The sequence below is a fragment of the Carassius gibelio genome, chromosome A15 (genome assembly GCF_023724105.1).
Source record: "Carassius gibelio isolate Cgi1373 ecotype wild population from Czech Republic chromosome A15, carGib1.2-hapl.c, whole genome shotgun sequence".
In the NCBI taxonomy this organism is placed as follows: domain Eukaryota; kingdom Metazoa; phylum Chordata; class Actinopteri; order Cypriniformes; family Cyprinidae; genus Carassius; species Carassius gibelio.
The window spans coordinates 12695565-12716628 of record NC_068385.1 but is presented as its reverse complement, the minus strand read 5'-3'; the positions used below and the strand labels follow the sequence as shown (position 1 = coordinate 12716628).

General features: G+C 37.0%; 1 protein-coding gene across 1 annotated transcript in view; it reads left to right on the top strand.

Annotated features, from left to right (window-relative positions):
- Positions 1-21064, top strand: part of LOC128029228 (glutamate receptor ionotropic, kainate 4) — a 307696-nt gene that overhangs the window by 69261 nt on the left and 217371 nt on the right. Inside the window, exon 2 of the mRNA XM_052616871.1 lies at positions 2244-2396. The gene's annotated coding sequence lies outside the window, so the exon portion shown is untranslated. The remainder of the gene's footprint in view (positions 1-2243; positions 2397-21064) is intronic.

The following is a 21064-nucleotide window of genomic DNA, read 5'->3' as shown; positions in this document are numbered from 1 at the left end:
AGTCCCTCCTTCCGACAAGCAGTGTCTGCTCTTATTGGTCAACTGACCCAGAGCATTGTGATTGGCCGATCACCGCAAGCACTCATCAGAAATATAACACCCCTTTCCATAATCGTGAGCATCATGCAAATATTTCCACATAGTGACGTAGACATGTGGGGGCATGTTTGAATGGAACTTTGTTAAAGAATATCTCTTTGGATTAAAGACTTTAGTCTTTGCAACTTTACAGATCTTGAATTAACAATAAACAATCAAAACATTTTCAAACAATATCTAGGGCACGTTGTAGTCCAGATTAAAATGAAAGAAAAAAGAAGGTTGAAAATAAATAGCCTATTAAGTCTAAATATGATGGACACCATAGCAAATACACAAATCTGAATGGCTGTTTAAAATTATTTAAATATGTTTTAGAAAGTAGCACAGCTGCTTTATTTATGGGGTTTCCAGGGTAAGGGCTGCATTATCTGCAGTTTAGCACAGAAAAGTTTTAAGTCTCATGCAGTTTTAAGTCTCGTTCATTTGATCAAAAGTTTACTAAAACAGTAATGCTGTAGAATATTATTCCATTTAAAATAACAGTTTTTGGTTTTAATATCCTTTAAGATGTAATTTAATTCTGTGATGGCAAAGCTGAAAAATCATCAGCCATCAGTCACATGATCCTTCAGAAATAATTTGAATATGCTAATTTATACTCTTTGTTTGAGTTGTTGTTGTTTGTTTGCTCTATTTTAAATAACTGATGTTATTTTTCAACCTTTATTCATTTTTGTGTGTATAAGAAACCAAACAGTTGTGGCTGCTATTCGATACAATCAAGTAAATGTTGAATATACAAAAGCATTAAATAATCCATAGAATATCATAACACAATATATACCAATTTGACAAATTGATTGGGAAAATTCAGTTGGATTGAAAGTGAAAGTGACATGAAAGTTAAATGGATCAAAGTGTTGCATGACTGTTTAGTTACTTTGTGCATGTGGGTTTTAAGAGCTGTTTACTGTATAAACGTAGATATTCTGATTATTCGGGATGTTAAATGTGGTAGCTGTTGGGAATCCTTAGGTGGCTGTGATGCGAGCGTTAAATGATTGGGTCATCATAAGGAACTGTTTTAATCTTCATCTGAGAAAGGGCAACATTAACATCCAGTGAGGTTCCATTAATGTTCATCTTGTAAATGACATTTACTTTCTAATTTAACATAAAATTATGTGGCAATATTGTTTAGAATGCTAATGAGTGTCGGATTCCTGCTGAGGATAAGTAACAAGTTCATTTAGAACCACTTGTGATTAACAAGAAAGTAAAAAGTCATTTTTGAAAGCAGTGAGATTTGAGGTCCATGTTGCCCAAGGTGAATGGCAGACAGATAAAATATGCACAGCAATATCAGAGCTAGAAAATGTCACGCTGATGCAGGTGAGGGAAAAAGATTAAGCAAGGACAATTTGAAAGCAAAAGCTACATATGAGTAATAAGGAAATGAAATGAAATATTAATTTGTACTATTACTCAGCCTTGCTTATATGCCAGACTTTCTCTGGATGCTAAATTTAAAGTGTTATTTCTCCAGCAAAGATTGTAGAAGGTCATTTTGAGTTGCAGAATACATATATTTGTGGTTATGTAACAACTCCATGTAAATGAATGTTTTAACAGACTTATGAACTATTTGCATTGCTTGACTGCGATACATGCCAGATCCTTTACAGGGCAGTAATCCTATTTGCTTGTGCCAAGTATTTCAAAAGATAGTTCACTCAAAAATAAAGATCATGTCAGAGTTTACTCAGCTGCATATATATGAATATATTAAAATAATAGTGAAATAAAATAACAAATATTGAACATTTGGAATTAAGTTTTTTTTTATTTTTAATTATTTATTTATTTATTTATTTTTGCCTGTGATGCGAAGCTAAATATTCAGCAGGCATTACTCTAATTGTTTTGGCTCATCTTTCAAAAATCATTTTAATATGCTGGTGTCTTAAATTTTAATATTTCACAATATTATATGTAATATGATGTAATAATGTTTTTACTATATTTTTGATCAAATAAATTCAGCCTTGCAGAGCATAAGAGACTTGTTTCAAATACATTTTTTAAATCTTCCAAACTTTTTGTTATTCCAAACTTTTGAGTAGAAGTGTATGGTTTTGGAACATGCAAAAAAAAAGAAAAGGAAATATTTTAATTTTTGGTCTCCCTGTCTCCTCCAACAGGTTGGCTCCCCAGCGTTGAGTACGGTGGGTTTAGGTGACAAGTGGACGGGACTCTGATGTGGAGTGCTGCTCCGGAGCTGAGTGCTCACTACTAGACCAGCAACTTCCTGTACCTCAAGATGGATTAGAGCTTCACGCCTCCGGAGATCAAAGGTATGAGATGCGTAGTAATGAGCTTCCACTCCAATCCTTCCAAGCAGGGTGCCACAACCCCACCGTAGTGCGTAGTGTTGGTCTTAAATGCACCGTGGATGGCTATTAATGTCTGTTAAATATTTATGAACGTAACGGATGGGTGAAAGAGTGTTTGATGTGCTTAATTGTATTGCAGACTTTACTTTTTTCAAGGCTCGGAAAACAATGATGGACTACAAACAATGCTTGTCCGCTTCAGCACTTTGCTGTTTGTTTGGAAACCTGCCAAGTTGTGCGCACAGAGCCATATGAGCTGGCCAGAATTATTGTGATCATAAATGTAGCACAGATTCATTGCTTGAGGTGAAAGAGTGAAAGAAACAGAGAGAGAGGACAACAATGCAGCCTTGAGTCACAAAGTTTTCCAGTAACCGTGGCAGACAGTTTTTGACATGCATGATATTGCTGTCAGCCGCTTGATTTGTGTCTCCGATTTTTCAATTATATTTCAGTTTTCAGTGGCCTGAAAATGAGGAGAGGAGATTGTTGCTGTTATACAAATGGTGTTATAAGACTAGACTGAGAAAACTGAGGCTCACAGAGGGAATATGAGAGCAGGGCCGAGATCATTCCTTGGGCTTATACATGTCCCGCTGTGCTCAGTAAAGAGAGAGAACTTCAGAGAGCTTGTATGTGGCATGTTATTGTATCACTGAAGGACATTGAGTGGCCGTGTTCTTGGTCTCTAGAAGGGTGAGCGTGATTTCACCAAGTACAACATGTTCCTGGATCAACATCCTTGTTGATCATTGAACAACATTCCAATCAACCAATCAGAGTTGAGATATAACTTTTTAGGAAATGATTACGTGCTTCTATACCCTTGTTAATCAGCGATCATTTCCCACTGATTTTATAATAAATTACGGGTAAGGTAAGGTTTAGGGGTGGGGTTTGGGTTAAGTCTGAATGTTTGGACAGTAATGTTGATCCAGGAATATGTCTTGCTTGGCAAAATCACAGTGACCCTCTAGAAGCTGTTCCTACTGCTTTATGGTTAAATGTTATTATTGGGTTGCACAGCTGCATGATCGTTTTCACTGGTAAAAAAAAGTGTTTGTTCGGAATACAGTAGACTTGTTGTTTTGATATATTAAATGATGTTTAATTTTGTCTTAGTGTTTTTTAAAGAGGTAGTTCACCCCAAAATGTAATTAAGTCATTGTTTACTCGCCTCATGTTGTTGACATTGTTTTTCCATGGAACAAAAAAATATATATATTTGAAAGAATGCTGGAAACTGAAGAGTTTTGGAGACCATTGACTTTCATTGTATGGAGGAAGACATACAAAAAAACCTGACACAACCTGACACATTTCTCAGAATATCTTCTTTTATGTTCCACAGAAGAAATACATAAGACCAGGGGCATATTAAAATGAGGATGAATCAATTCATCAACTTAAAGTGTTTAAGGTTCGTCACATTCAATTAAAACAGTATTTTGAATTTGGACTGCAGTATCCATTTCAACCGTTAGCTGTCAATATTACATACTACACCTTTAAGCATTTACTCCATTAGGTAGTCATCGCATCACTGCTGATTTATAAATTATTTTTGTTGTATCTCTGGCCAAACCCACATTACATCACCAGCATTCGCTGTCTCTCATGTTGCTGAAAACCACCAAGACTCATTTAGAAAATTAATGATTTGCAAATCTCTATATGAGTGAATGACCCTTTACGTTGACATATTACACTGAGCGCTCCAATCAAGATGTGATGCATCGTTTCACCTCTGCCTGGAATAGACTACTGCGGTCTGCTCTTTGTGTAAATGTCATTATTGAATATAAATTTCGAAAATGCATCGTTAGCTAGTAATGGCAACACACCTCATAAAGCAGTGCCAAGGCAAAACATAATTGGCTTCTCACTTAAGAAAGCTGGTCAGCCCTTGCAAGACTGGAAAATAATTGCTGCCTTACGGCTTCCAGTGCAACTAACTGTTTCTTTGTCTACGGTTTCTTTGGTTTCTTCAATTTGTAAATGTTTTGATCTGACACACAAGTCACATAAAAAATGATGATATGTATGATATTTTAAATTTAAAAAAAGATTCTTATGTTCACTACGGCTGCATTTAATTGATTAAAAATACAGTAAATATAGTAATATTATCAGAATTTAAAATAAGTGTTTTCTATTTTAATTTATTGTAAAATTGTATTTTTTCTGTTATGGAAAAGCTGTTTTTTTATGGCAGCTATTACTCCAGTCTTCGGTGACACATGATCCTTCAGAAGAAATTAGAATTTTCTGATTTAATGCTCAAGAAGTATTTCAATATTATTTAATTAATAAAAAGTTCAGAAGAACAGTATTTCAAAAAAAGAACATTATAAATGTTTGCACTGTCACTTTTAATCAATGTAGTGCATCCTTGCTGACAAAAAAGCGTCATAAGCCTAAATAACACAAAATATTAGTAGATGGTAGATGACATTGAGTATTGTTAAAGAAATATTGCTGGAAAACACTTTTTTTTCCTCTCCAAGTCCAAATCAATCACAATAATAAAAAAAATATATATATTATAAAAAAAAAAAAAAAAAAAAAAAAAACATTTTACTGCTGTCCTTGCCCTCAGATAGCCAGAAATAAACCCCAATACCTGCTGTAAAAAGGTTCTGTGTCGTTAATGAATCAGGAATGGTGAATTTACGGCTGACAGTAACCCATATGGAGCAGTCGTGTCTTTTTGCTGATTTCTTTCTCTGTGGCTTGTCCACACTGGCCTGATCCTGTTTTGTACTGTTTTCATGCGGCTCCTGCGGTTATGCAATAAACACAGGTTTGTAACCGCCGTCTCCCTCACAGACACCGTTTCCCTCCGTCTTCACTTCCATCCTGCGCACCTGAAAGCTCCAGATAAGCCTCACTGATGCTTGTCTGCTCAGGAGCAGATTACTTTGTAAACTGCAGGCACACTGGAGAGGAAACAAGGCAAGGGAGAGAGGACTCGGCTGACCTGAGCAAGGTAAACGACTGCTGTGCTCTGGGAAAGGTTGCTGGAGTTTGTGAGTGCTGGGCATTTTCGTGATGCCCTATGAGGCCCAACAGTCCCTGAGTTCACTAACTCTTATATAATGCTGTGAAATAAGATCCATTACTGTTGCCATCAAACCTTTTCACCGCTGTTGGCTCTTTATGCCCCAAAAGGGTTGGCTTTATTGTTTGATCATTAAAGGAGAAAGAAAAAAGGAGGACATTACAAGCCATGATTATTTTTTAACATTAAGAAGAATCTGTTAAAAAATATATAAGAAGTCTTTTGGAATAACAAATCAGCATATAAGAATGATTTCTGAATGATCTTGTGACATTGAAAACTGAATGTTGAATGATAATGATGCTGAGAATTCAACTTTGGCACCTCAGGAATAAATTACATTTAAAAAAGTATATAAACAAATCGTATTTTAAATTGTAATAACATTTTACAAAATATATGTGGACTTGGTGAGAATACAAAATATATATTTTATTTTGCAAGTTTTTGCACACATTAATTTAAAGTAAAATTTAAGAATTAAGTAAAATCTACTTAACTACGTTAGGTACATTTAGCAAAGGAGCTGAGTAAATTTAACATGGCCAGTTAGAGTTTGATGAGTAATATCTATATACTGTATTTACAAGCATGCTTTATTGCTAAATTGCCACACAAATAAATTTTGATTTAACCTGAAATTATTTCTCTTCAGATTTATATCTTAAACACCACTCTAATATTGTTTAAAAAGATTCTATTTTAACTCAGTTTAAAAAAACAAAAAAAAAAAAACAATTGTGCTGTCTATGTCATACTAAAATCATACCAACATGCTGCACACTAGAACCATTTGGAAGAGAAGCCAGTGTGCATATGTGTGTGCATGTGGCAAATTTATCCTTTGAGGCTCTGCTAAAGTTTTCTTGGGCTTTCATCTTCACTGGCACCGCATCAGTTGGTCAACATTGGTATTCAGCAAGATTTGCTCTTGTTTGAACAGCACTGTGTGCAAAGTTGTCCCAATATTTGGCTTTCCAGTTTTGAGAATGTCCAGCTGTTTTGCAGTACCAGAGGAATACAAAACCACAAAGGAGATCTGAGGGCCGACCCGTTCACGTATCTCATACATCACACATCAGTGAAAAAATGAAATTATTGGGTATGTTGTTTGTGTCTTTTGTAGAAGAAGTGCCTAGGCTCAGTCAGCTGTGTGTGGCAGCGTGGTTATGTGAAGATAAGGCCTGAAATGGTAGATTCACTCACTTACCATGCAGAGAGAACTCTCTAACACATCATGTATGCGTTTTGAATGTAAAAAGACTGCATTAAATACAGATCCTTCACCTGCACTAAAGCCTTCTGCCCTAGCCGCTCAAAAGACAAATGCATACATGATGTAAAGCACTTTAGCAATATTCAAATGCTATTTAAGAATTCAGCAAGCAGAAATGTTTGAATTCAAGACCTTCTCTGTCTCTTCAGCCTTCTCTGAAATACAAAGAAAGTGGATTTTAAAAGGGAATGTTTTGTGCTGTGGCAACCTAAAGCTCAAACTGTTAAGGTTCGATTTGTGTAACTGACGTAAATCTTACATTAAAGTATGAAAAGGAAAAGATTGCTGCAAAGTTATTTTCTTTATGGTTGTCTAAAGGTTGCAGAATAGAACTTGATTTTTTATTTATTCATAATATTACATATTACAGTAACACAATCAGACAAAAAAAAAAAAAAAAACTTCTGTGGATTTTTTGACCGACACTTATGACCCACTTGGAAAACTACTAATTTTTTTTAACCATTCAGAGGTGGACTTGTGCTTATACATTGCTGCGTAGTCCAGTTGTGCTTGAGCTTCAACTTCAAAAATACTGTATTTTGTGCTTAATCAAGTTGTTTTATGTTAGATTTTTTTTTACATTTTTGAATCAAGTTACTATGAGAAATAAGAAATCAGGATGGGGCACTTTGTGTATGTAGTCAGTACTATATATCTGTATATGTAAAAATATTTTTGTGTATTTCTCAGCACGCCTTATAGAACATTTATTTGTGAAAAGATAATTTAACTGAAAGATGTTTCTCTTCAGATGTAACCATCATTGATGAGTAGAACAAAGTAGTGTCAGTTTAATACAAAAAATATTTTGGCTTTAATACAAAAATATTAAATTCTTATGGGGGGGGGGGGGGTTCATCATATTTAGGGGGACTTTGGCATGTTATTGTATGGAATCACATTAAGATTGATTTTAATTGCTATACAGTGGTAATCCTAACCTCTTAATTAGTATTATATTTATTATTATGATACGTATTATTATGAATGAATCTTCTTAATTAGCAAGAATGGCACTTTGATAATCTAACATTTTCTCACATTTTATGGATTATATTAGCAAGAATGGCACTTTGATAATACAAAGTGAAAGTAAAATCACCAGAAATTTATCTACAGCACAAAAATATTTTTCTGAACTTGAATATATATATATATATATATATATGTGTGTGTGTGTGTGTGTGTGTGTGTGTGTGTGTGTGTGTGTGTGTGTGTGTGTGTGTGTAGTAATGTGATGTTTTTTTTTTTTTTGGACAACAAAGCTCTTTCTGTATGCATATTAACAGCAGATTTAGAAGATGAGTTGACGATGAGGCCAGCTGTGTTGTTATGGCTGGTACTATAGTGTCGATCCAGAGGGTCTCAGCTGGCAGCGGCAGTGACACATGAAGGTTGGCACTGGCAAACTGCACCACATGTTATTCATTTCCAATTGGTTAAAGCATTTCTCTTGATAAAAGTCTTGAATAGCATTGCATATGGGTGGTGAGAGGCAGCAGGCTGGAGAGAAAGAGTTCTTTCATCAGTTGTGTATCTAATTGTTTTAAGCACAGAAACACATTAAGTTGAACTCTTAATTGAATAATGGATGTCCCTGCTTCATTGCAGTTATTTCATCACTCTTCAGATCAGCTCTCACTTAGCAAGACTACAGAATCTGAACTCATCTTCCGCCTTTGTGTTTTACCTGCTCTCTGCCGTGATCCAGAGCTGAGTTATGTTTAGTCCACCGTGAGCCGAGGCCACGTGAGTGGCATGCTCTTATCAGAGGTCTAGCTGGCTGATGAGAGTTCAGTGAGGGTCAGTGTGAATTAAAGAGCAGGTAATTAAAATGTCTAGGGTACATGCCGCTGCTGCTTCGTTTATCTCCTCACACAGCCGCTGACGGAGATATGAGCTACAAATAAAGAAAGGCTGTGGTATGAATTCCAAGTTCAATGGGATCTGATAGCCGATGCATGGAACTCGCTCCATCATTTGTGTGTTTCTGACTTTAATAATGCTGAAGTCTCATTCTCATTTTCCATTGTATTCCTTTGAGCTTAGCTCTTGAAATAATTAGCTCTCTGCTAATAATCTGAATACTTTCCGGCATGAGAAACCATTCTTTTTCTTCAGTTCAGTGTAATATGTAATATGAACATGTATTATGGCTTTGTGTGATTATCAAATAGCGAAGGTTGCGATTTAATTCTATAAATATATGCACCTGCACTGTGTTCTTGTACACACAAGCAGCTCATGATATGGTGTTTTCAGTCTCTCAAACTGGTTTGAATCTTTTTAAGTGCTGCTCTGCACAAACTCGTCTCTCGTCTTCGTCTTCTCTGAGTTTGGTTCACTTGTAATGTGAAAGCAACATGCAGCAACAATGTTTTCCTAAACTTGTAATGAGAACTGAGCTTATTACCCAGCTGTTGTCAATGAACGAAAAGCTCTAAGGGCTTCTTGCAGAAATATTACAATAGAAGTAATTCTTATGTTGTTCTATATTCCGTTATTTTATATTATAATGACAATAACTCCCAGGGGGTTGAATTGGATAACTACCATGCTAGCTGTTTATAGCAGATTGTTCTTTGACCCTTATCACCACTGATTCTGGGTCTTTACACACATTACTGTTGTCTCTTGTAAAAATCTTGGTTCCATCAGAGTTCTGTCTCATATCAGATTTCATTATAACTCCCCAGGAGGCAGTTGTTGGTAGGGTTGATGAGGTGGGAGGAATCAGGCAGTGTGAAACGGATGGTCCCTTGTGATCTGAGGACTGCTAGAAAGAGTTAAGAATCTCAGTCAAGCAGAGTTACCTTAAAGGTGCCATATGCAGAAATTGAGGTAAAAATATCCATAACATGACCTACACGCATCAAAAGAATGAGAAGAAATAAAGGCAATGATTTCATTAAAAAAATGTCAAGGTATAGTGCTGCAGAGATATCAACCTTAATTAGCATTAGCATTACTACCCCCGGCCCGGCAGGTGTTGTAATACCAGTTTCGGCCGTGAGAGGCGGTATGCGGGCAACATAACCACCAGCCAACCTGCAATGAATACACAAATAACTCGCAGGGCGTACCTGGACCTGATGTCAATCGTGTGGAAAGTACAGCCCACTACTTTCAGTTCAGAGAAGAGAGCGGAAGGATAGCTGAAGCCCTTGGCAAAAGACCAACACCCGCTACAGGGAAACAACCGCGCTCGGAATCACAAATCAAATCCGATAAGAATACCAGAGTAAACATCGGCACTGCTTTTAATCGCTGGAGACAACTGATGGACCTGAAAGAAATTAGGTTTGACTCCGAACTTGCAAGTTAGATGCTGTTAGTATTTCGCTAGTAGTTTGTTTTATATGCTTGTGTATTTGTTTTCGGGAAGTTATAACATAGAAATGTATCGAAGGCTGTTCGATAAACGTGCTAATGTTAGCGATGGCTAACCGTAGCTGCGTTTGATAATTAGCTAGCTATAACTTAACGTTACCCATTTTATTATATAGGGCTGTGCATGTCTTTACTCATGTACATCTCATCAGTAAAGACGCTCCTGTAATTAGGAGTATATCTCCAGTACGTGTGTTCAGATCAGGATTGCCAGGTTTTCACAACAAATCCTGCCCAGTTGCTTCTCAAAACTAGCCCAATCTCGCTTCCAGAAGGTTCCCCGATAAAACATTGCTTCCCGGGGTTAAAATATAGTTTTTTAGCAGGGTTGCCTTGGTATAATTCGCATTTTAGGGGCTAAATATCACGTTATTTGTATTGGGGTCGCTGTGACCAGCGGACATGAAAAACAACCACCACAGACTTGGCAACACTGGTTGGCATTTACTACACGGAGCCGTAATTCACTGACAATCTACACAACATCGATGTTAAAATCGCAGGCGATTCTTTGTCGATTTTGAAAGCGATTTTGTGTTAGTTGTCGGTAGACCAAGGCTCTTTGCAGTTACTGCCGCTCCACCTGAACCAGTGTTGTCAAGTCTGCGGTTGTTTTTCATATCCGCGGTTTGAAGCAATCCCAATACCAATAACGTGATATTTAGCCCCTAAAATGCTAATTTTACCAGGGAAACTCTTCCCAAAATTTTTTATTTTAACCCCGGGAAGCAATTTTTATCTGGGAACCTCCCGGAAACGCGATTGGGCTAGTTTTGGACTAGTTTTAAGAAGCAACTGGGCAGGATTTGTTGTGAAAACCTGGCAACCCTGATCTGAAGGCACATGCTGGAGATATACTTCCAATTACAGGAGCGTCTTTACTGATGAGAGGTGCATGAAAATCGCATTCGATTTTTTGCACAGCCCTATGTTTCATAACTAACCTGCTCTGTCTAGTCTGTTGGTCTCCGTGTCCTCTTTGCTTCGTGGTTTTTCTGTGCGTGAAAAAATTGATGTGTGGCGTGAAAGTGTGTGAAAACAGTCAATTGCGTGTGTCTCACGGTGAATTCTTGAGAGTTGGCACATTAGTTCTCAAGCAGAATAAAGGACAGGTTGATTATTGCTGTTTAGCGTTTGTATTAATCTATGATGTGTCCCTGTTTGCCTACAGGGACATAAAAAAATTAATTAAAAGTGATACGTGGACCAAGGTGTCTGAGATTGTTCATTTTAAGTAAAGGATCATAATATTTAGTCCACAACAATATTTAATGAGGTTATAACTCCTTGTGGTTAGTCTGCACGAGATCAACAAGCTTGTTTGCTTTGCGGGCGCTTTAAATACAAAATAAGCATTCGATCTACGTTAGAGCGTCTGAGCGCTCACAAATCTTTCTGCAGCGTCGTGAGCAGAGCGGCAAGAGCGATTTTTGACGCTCTAGACGCCGGCGGTGTGAACGTACAGTTAGGCTTCGGCTATGGCTGTAGTGTTGTTATGAAAGTAGGGGCGGAGCATAGAGACTATGCCGTTTCTCGTTTGTTACTCTAGAGTAGACCAATTCACTTTATTGAGGCATACTGCCCCCATCTGTTATGGAATGTGGAGTATGACTTGATTTTTTTTGCCAAACATTACAGATGGCACCTTTAATGTGAGCGATCTAATGGATGGAGATGTTGGTGGCCAGTAGAGGCATCAGTGAGCTGTCCTTTCATTTCAAAAGACGCAGTACAAGTAATTCCATCTCTGTTCATGAGCGTTTGGTCTTTTTATCTTCTTTTTTTCCCCTTTAACCTTTCACACAGACTTTAACTGTAATTTTTGACATTTGGAAGAATCAATACACTGTATCACCAGTAACTTGCCATTAGTTTAGCAGCATTCCTATTTACCATTGCTCTTAGTTATTGTAACAAACCCTTAATCCTTTTAATCCTTAGTTTTCAGCTTTGGTGCATAACCAATTGTGATACAGACATGAATAATAACTAAAATTGTGGGCCTTGTTTTGGGCAACATTAGAAACCACAGAGCATCACACTAAAAAGATTCCAAACTGTCATAGCAACCTCCCCACAAAACCCTAACAGCATGGCAGCATGTTTTCAGGCTCCAAGGGCACAAATGGATAGCTTTAATTTTACAGTGAACAAACTAGCTCAGAGCTCAAATAGATCATTTCACATCCCCTCTTAAAATGTGATTACCTGCCACTTGCTTCCGAAATCCATAAATCTGGATTTGTTCCATTGCATTATGATTTGGCCAGAGTCTGATGAAGGGTGGATCACAAAGTCACATGCGACAGGTGCAATAGCTCACGGAAGACAGGTCCTGAAGTGAAGAAATGAGAGCGTTTATCCCACAGCACATGATCAGGTGTTAATGAGTTTACTGCATCCTGATGCTCCAGCCCTTCACTCCACTTTGCATACACCTCCAGGCTATCTTAAATTATTTGCTGAAAATGTACTTATTGTCAAGCCATCTAAGATTTCACCAGAACAGATTTGAAGAAGAACCAGTGGATCCTCTGCAGTGAATGGATGCCGTTAGGATGAGATTTCAAACTAATTATAAAAACACGATTCCAGTCCATTAATTAAAGCTTGTAAACAGTGCTCTGATCTGTGCATATTTCTCTCCCGATTCAGACGAGGGATTTTTTTTTCACTAGTGAGTGCAATATTATGTATTATGCACTTGTATTTTGACCAGAAACATATAGATTACTTGTGGTTTATTATGATGTTTTTAGCAGCTGTTTGGACTTTCATTCTGACGGCACCCATTCACTGCAGAAGATTCAGTGGTGAGCAAGTGATGTAATGCTAAATTTCTCCAAAACTGTTCCAGAATCTCTACATCTTGGATGGCCTGAGGGTTAGTTAATTTCATTTTGATATAATTATTCCTTTAACACTAAAGTACATTAGCAAAGGCCAATGATTATTAATTTCTGGTATATTGCTCTCCCTTTTCAGGATATCTCTTGTTCATGTTTTTGTCTAAACACAATATTAGCTTCTCATCTTAAGCCTCACCCACGACACCTTCCTTGTCACCTACTGTCAATGACTCGCATAAGAAATCTTGTGCAAAATGAAGCCCCTCATGCTTATGTTCTTCACCCGCCCTTGCACCCCAGCACTCGCTGAAAGCTCATAACATGAATGCCTTCTGTGAAACCAAATGCATTTTTTTTTTCTCATATTTTCAGCCGAAACGTCCCTCCCTATTTCTGCTGCAGTGATCAAATACCTTTATGTCTTCCATATTCTTTCGTTCACATTATCAAATTGAGTCAATCTAATAGGCACATGGGGAAGTGTGGTGACACTGCAATCAGATTAGAGGCGCAGCAGGAAGTGGAACCGGAGAATCTAATATTGCTTTGTGTGGAGCGTTCGAGGCCTGGATAATGCATCTCTCAGACACCCGTGGCCCGGATGACAGACGTGCCAGCCTGCAGAACTGCAGTGTCCTTGGAGGAAACATTTTCATCGTAACACAGAATGTAAGACATAACTTGAGTATACACCATGCCTGTGTGTTGAGAAAGACAGTTCATATCATCATATTCAGATTTATTATGTTATTAACATATAGCATGAAGGAGACTACTGTATATACTCTGGCTGTCACCGGGACAGAGCTATTTTCCCTGTAGTACTGTAGGCATAAATTCAGACTTCTTCATGATGCAGAAATGTCATTTTATGTAATGTTATGTTCAGCGGCACTGCTGTGAAGCTACATGTAGACATCTGTTGGTTTATTTGAAAAAATGATGTCACTTCACTTCATCTCTCACTTTTTCTGTGTTTGTTGTGATACAGCATTGACCACATTGGGCCAGGACAGGAAGTCCATCTTTGGTCATTGTGCCATGTGTCCTGTTATTTGAAACCATTTGTAAGGTTCTTCCTCTGCACATACCCAAATGCCCATATGGTTAGAGGCCTTGTTTTTGCTGGGATTTACAAAATTTACCCTTAATTTGGAGAGTTTGTCATGCCCTCATGATTTGGTTTGTTTTATCCCCACAAACTGTCTTTTTAGTGATCTCCCTAATACTCCTGTGTGTGTGTGTGTGTGTGTGTGTGTGTTTGCTTTAATGTGAAAGAAAGACACAGTGAGAGTGTCAGTGTGTAAAGACCTGTGTTGAGTTTGGCTGAGGCGGCATGAGGGCTGCCATCATATTTGGCTCTGCTCCTCTTTTCCAACACTCTGGTACCTGCATTGATCACAGGAAGGGGCTGAGACTCTATCTGAGAGATAGCTAGGCATCCAACCGTCCAGCCGAACAGACTGACAAACCAACAGAATACTGCAGCCAGAGCAAACAGGAGGAAAGCCGGAGCTCCGGTGGGAATTTGGGACAGTGAGGTGCGAGCTCAGACCCGAAGTGCATCTGTTTACTCCGCTGTTCTAGATTAGTTTAGAGGCAGATCACTTGGATAGAGCTGAACCCTACGAAATGCTGAGGCTCCTGGTGTGCTGCAGGAAATGACCCTGCTGTCAGCAGCAATGCAGTGACCCCACCTTGAGTGTCTCTGTTGTGATGGATGGTGTTAAACTGAGCGCTGTCTAAAACACATTTGAACTGTAAAAGCACATAAAAGTTTTTCTACAGTGCACTTATTTTGTGTATGTCTGAAGAAATATGCCCATTTTAGTAACTCTTTGAGTGATTGATTGATTGATTATTGATTAATTGGCAATTTCAGCAGCAGAGTCAGCATGCTGTTTAGTTGATTCACAAAAAGATTCCTTTGAGGCACTTTTTTAGTGAATCAGAAGCATACAGCGTGATCCGTATAGTCAAATTCTCAAGTAAATAACTCTTATCAGCCCATTCTTTTAATTAATCATTCAAAGAGATTCACAAATACCATAAACGGTTTGAATCAGACTGATCAATATTGAATAACCCAATTACAGTGAGCTGCTGAATCAATTTCTGACTTCCTTACAGAACTGAATTACACATTATTTTTTTTTCCATCCTGAAATTAAGAAATGTGTACTTAAAATCAGTGAAACTTGAATCGAGTATCATCTGAGCAGATTTGGAGACAATTATCCAAAAGTAATCCACACAACTTTACTTTTGTAAAAAACAAATTCATCAGTAAGATGTAACTTCAGACTGTTGCAAGTCCTCTATCCATAGCAGGCAGTTCTTGGCCAGAATAAGAAGCAATAAAAGTAAAAGTTTTATTTTTAAAATTTATATACTGCTCTTATATATATATATTCAAAGAGTTTTCTTTATTTTCATGACCATGAAAATTGTAGAGTCACACTGAAGGCATCAAGGGCTATTTGACCAAGAAGGAGAGTGATGGGGTGCTGCGCCAGATGACCTGGCCTCCACAGTCACCGGACCTGAACCCAATCGAGATGGTTTAGGGGTGAGCTGGACCGCAGACAGAAGGCAAAAGGGCCAACAAGTGCTAAGCATCTCTCGGGGAACTCCTTCAAGACTGTTGAAGACCATTTCAGGTGACTACCTCTTGAAGCTCATCAAGAGAATGCCAAGAGTGTGCAAAGCAGTAATCAAAGCAAAAGGTGGCTACTTTGAAGAACCAAGAATATGACATATTTTCAGTTGTTTGTTATGGATATAATTCCATATATAATTCCACATGTGTTAATTCATAGTTTTGATGCCTTCAGTTTGAATTCAGTTTGAGAAGGTGTGTCCAAACTTTTGGTATGTAAAAAAAATTATATATATATATATATATATATATATGTATATATATTTTTTTTTTACAGACCAAAAGTTTGGACACATTCTCAAACTGAATATATAAATTATACTTCCTACCACAATTTGTCAGTTAATGTGCTTTTCTAAAACATTGTTAATAGGTGAATATTACTTTCTTAGGAATGTATTGCTATGCTCAATTATTTAATTATTTTCATATTGAATTTGAAAATCCTTTACCTTTGTAATTGCTTCCGTTTGCTGCTGTGTCTGCTTTGCTTTTTTTTTTTTTTTTATCCTGAAAGTAATTAATCTTAAAAGAATGAACAGTGTTTGTGACGAATGTTTCCTGACAAAGCATCCTTCTTCTTTTTTGGAATGTGTTACAGTGAAGTGATTGCAAGGTTCACAGGAAACATCCTTGGTCTTAGTTCGTATTCTAAAGAATGTGCTCAGAGCTCACTTCTTTCACCAGGCACTGCAGTACAATGGGCCATCCTTGAATACATGCCTTTTTTTGTTTGTTTTTGAATTATAGTTGTTGAATCTGAACATAAAATAGCTTCTTTCTGAATGAATCATACACTATTCATAAATTTTTATTTTTTTTATGCACAGTAAATCAGTGTTTTTTTTTTTTCCAGCAAGAATATAACCCATGTGTTTATTAAAAAATAAAATAAATTCACCACAATCACAATATGGGATGAATTCCAAAGCACAGCGGTCACAACCAGTGTATATTAAATTATATCAGCTTTTTTGTAATCCTTACAAGTGCACATAATGAGATCTCTCTTTTGACCCTGGAACATTAGTTTAAAAAAATCTGCCACATAAGGGATGTCCGAGGAAATGAATGTTGCATTATTTATGCGCTACGGCACTGAATTTATGATACAGTAACACGGTCACACAGTCATCTTTTGTCTTCCTTAATTCCTGACTGTCATATGGAGCCTTATAATAGATATGTTGTAGCAGAAGCCTCTCTATGGCAATGGATACTGTACCCTACTTTATAGGTGCTGAGAAGCTACAAGGATATCACACTGCAAAGATGTGCAATTATTTTATGTGTTGCTTTGTCCTCCTCCCAGGAACTAGCAGCATCTGGCCATGTCAGCACTTCTTTGTTCTCTTAGATATAAAACGGCCTGAACTTTATTCCTTGAGATGGAAGCTGCTTTTGGTAGGTTACACGGTTTTCTTTTTATGTTTGGTTCTGTTCTTTTTAGAGCTGATTCAAAGTAGTATTTTAAATTTTTTTCAGATTATTCAGAACTCTCTTTGAAGCTTATCGCTGGAGAAGTGTCTCTGTTAAACTGGGTTAACTGCACAGACACCCTTTTGCTAAAATTAACATTTACTACAGCGAACATTGATTTCTCGAGCAGATAAATGTGGCTGCTTTATCAGTTCAAGCACTTTTAACTGATAAATCTGAAAGAGCGTCACATGGTGCTCTGCCCCATTTTGGCAGACGGAAAATAATAGATCAGCATAATGTTGGATCAGGTGCAAAATTCAATTTCAGAGTGAGCTTCCAGGGCAATAAATAATTTATTTTTATGATCTTTAAAATGTGATTCTTGAAATGTGACTCTCTGAAGTCTATAGAAGAGTTGTTTTATTAGGACGAACAGCAAATTAAACTACGTTATGTAGCAAGACAAATTGAATATTTAATGAAATTTAAAGGAACAGTTCCGTTCTGGATGTAAAACTCTTTTATGTACACACCCTCATGTTGTGGTGGATCTTTAAAATAAAATGTTATTTATTTAAATCTTGAATACATACATACATATGAAAAGTTTTGAGTCGCCAAGACGTTTTTTTATGTATCTAATGCTGAAGGCTGTGAAAATACACTGTAAACAGCAATAATTTAAATTTAAAGTACCTGTTTTCTGTTTAATAACAGCACTTCCGTAAAAAAAATGTTTTAACAACTAATTTGATTACACTTGTTACAAATGTTAACGTGCCAAGGAATATGACGAGTTCATCAAAGATAAAGTGGAGGCCGCTTCAGCTATAAAAGCTAAATGCCAAACGAAGGCTAGCATGACTCCCTCAATAATGCATCAAGTATTTGACAGCACCAGAAAATTTAAATCTGACAGCACAAAAGAACTTATTCAGAACCAGTTCTGTTTTTTGTTTTTTTAAAGAACCGAGACCGTGAGCAAAGTTTCAGTTCCGAAAACTGTTTTGGTGTGAGACATGAACAAGTGCAACCTTGTGCAGGCGTTTCCAATAAAGGATGTCACAAACCAAATAATAGAAACGCTGCACTGCCTATTTAATTCCTTGGCACATAGTTTCCAATGAAGCGCACTCCACAAAGGCACCGCACCGTGTCACATCTTTAACTGGCGAACACATCGTTTTCCACGACTGTACGCACACTTTGATAACTGTGCATGTAATTTTTGTCTGACTGGGCATGTACCAGCAGTGCGCAGCACCTGTCGCTACTTAATTACATTGTATTTGTCCTATATTGTCACTATATATATATATATATATATATATATATATATATATATATATATATATATATATATATATATATATATATATATATATATAAATATAGCTATAATTAATTCAAATGGATCCAGAATTGGAACCAGAAAATTTCTAACGATACCCAACCCTATTTATGAAGATCTGTATACTGTAATATATGTTAAATTAAGTTGACAGTAAGTAATAAACAGTATTGACCATTGAGTAGTTGAATATTGTGCATTTTACCGTACCACTATTTTTAAAATAGATTAATGATTTAAATGGAACCGGAACTGGAACTGTTAGATGGAATGGAACCGGAAAATTTCTAATGATTCTCAACCCTACTGGTAAGACACCCTGAGCCTCGCTACACTTTAACAGAGTCACGGTTATTTTGCAGATGTCTGATATACAACCACATAGCCAATCAAGTTCACAAGCTACTTCTTAATGACTCCATGATAAACTTCACCACAGATATTTGGTCTACAAATGTTAGACCGACGAGTATACTTCATCTCACTGATCCGTGGATCAATTGTGCATTTAAACTTAACAAAGTCTTGCTTCAAGCAAAATAATTTACCGGTTCTCACACTAAGTTGGCAATTTCTAAAACCATGACGGACATTGATATTATGTGTTTGCCCTGCAGGGCTCATTCCCTCTAGCTTGTGGTCAATGAAGGTACTGTATATAAAGCCAGTGGAGTTTGACAGAATTGGTCAAGTATTTGCCGGAAGATTGTATGCCACTTTAAACACTCGCAACTTGCTTCTTCACATCTACAGTCCATTCAGGCACAGATGGATCTTCCACTAAAGATGCTTAAGTAGGATGTAAATATGAGGTAGAACAGGTCCTTCTATATGATGGAAAGTCTTTTGGAACATAAACTAGTTCTTGCTGCATATGCTACAGATTACGAGCCACCTGTCACACTTACTACGCAGCAGTGGTCACTGATGGAAGGCATATCCATATCCATTTGAACAAATAACCAGAGAGATTAGCAAAGAAGACACTGCTGCTGACATTATCCCTCTGTTTGAGACTCTAAAAAGGTTACTCAGCCGAGAAGCCGACAGTGATCATGGAGTAAAAAATATATATATCACTGGAGGCAGTACAAATACAGTTCAGGAACACCACTTCCAACCATATGTGCTGTATCGCAATGTTCCTTGATCTGCGTTTTTTGATGCAAAACGGCAAATGCACGAAATGCTAAAGTAGTTGTGGATATTAAAGAGTTTGGACACCTTGGAGACAGAGAAGATTGTTTTTTTTATATATAGATATTGTACTACAAAAGAAGGCTTGCATATACAAAAGAGACTCTACAACTGCCATGTTCACTGAAATTTTTCAAATAAACGGGACTGTGACAGAGAGTGTGTGTGTGTCAATGCAAGTTGCTATCTAGCAGAGCCTGTGATTCCCAGGCACGAGAGTGCAGTTTCATTTCGTTTCAGTGCTGTCTGCCTGTGCTTGCAAAAACCTGTCTGTTCCTTCTATGAGCGTAGATAGTAAAATGACATTTAGCTCTGCATCTAATGCCATAAACGAGAAAAGAAATCAACGAAGCTGTGATAAAACAGAGATGCTTTTATTTGTGAAGAAGAACTTACTCCTTACTTTAAAATAAGGGAATGGAGTGGTAAAAGGAGTGGTTGTGGGCCTAGGTGTTTAGAATCTGATGTTAATGTCACTTAAGAACATTCAAAAGTTAAAAATGACCAGTTTGATGTTCAATGAAGAAGCAGAAACTATAACTCCCAGATGTATTTAAGGGAAATCCTGATTGATTGTGAGAACATGATGATTTTTGTATCCAGTTAATTTTAGTATGAATTAATATCATCATCATCATAATCATCAAAAAAAAGTTTAGATTGAAAATTAGCAGTTTGATGTTGAAAACAGTGATGCTTTAGTTTGTAGTGAGTGAATTTAAGCCTAACAGGTTTTTTAATCAGTGTTTATATGAATGAATGACATTCAAAAAGTAAAACAAATCTTAGTTTAATCTTCCAAATTTAATGTGAACTTGAGCAATGTGTTTTCTGTTTATGAGACCAGTTACTGTGAAACAAATGTTTAAATGGAGAGAATCAAGGTTTTTAGACGTTGAATGTAGTGCATGAGTCGTATGGAGCATTTTTTATAGTCTTTGTTTAAGCCTTTTTTGGCTGCACCTAAAAAGGTCAAAAAATAATTAGGTTTCAGTAGTGCAGCATTTTGATCATTTAACCCCATAGTTCATGTGCACCTTTAATCTCATGCATCCCTACCATGAAAATTGAGATGTCTATTGTCAAAATAGAAAAGGAAAGTGTTTCGGGTTGTATTTTGATTTCACAAGCCTGTTATTCTTCAAAGTTTAAACACATCTTTTACGTGTTGCAGTCCACAATGCAGCTTTGACAGTGATGTGTATTTTTAAACCGTAAAATATATGAATATGGCCAAACAAACTGTCTACATGCAAAAACATGATTTGCACAAGCACTCCCACATAATGTGTAAGCTCACGTATTTGAAGTCAGACTTCAAATAGATGCCTTGCAACATGGTTTCCCACACAAACTGGGAAACAGTTGTATTCCCAGGTGGGGTGGCTGCAAAAGAACGAAAGGAAGGAAAAATGCAAATG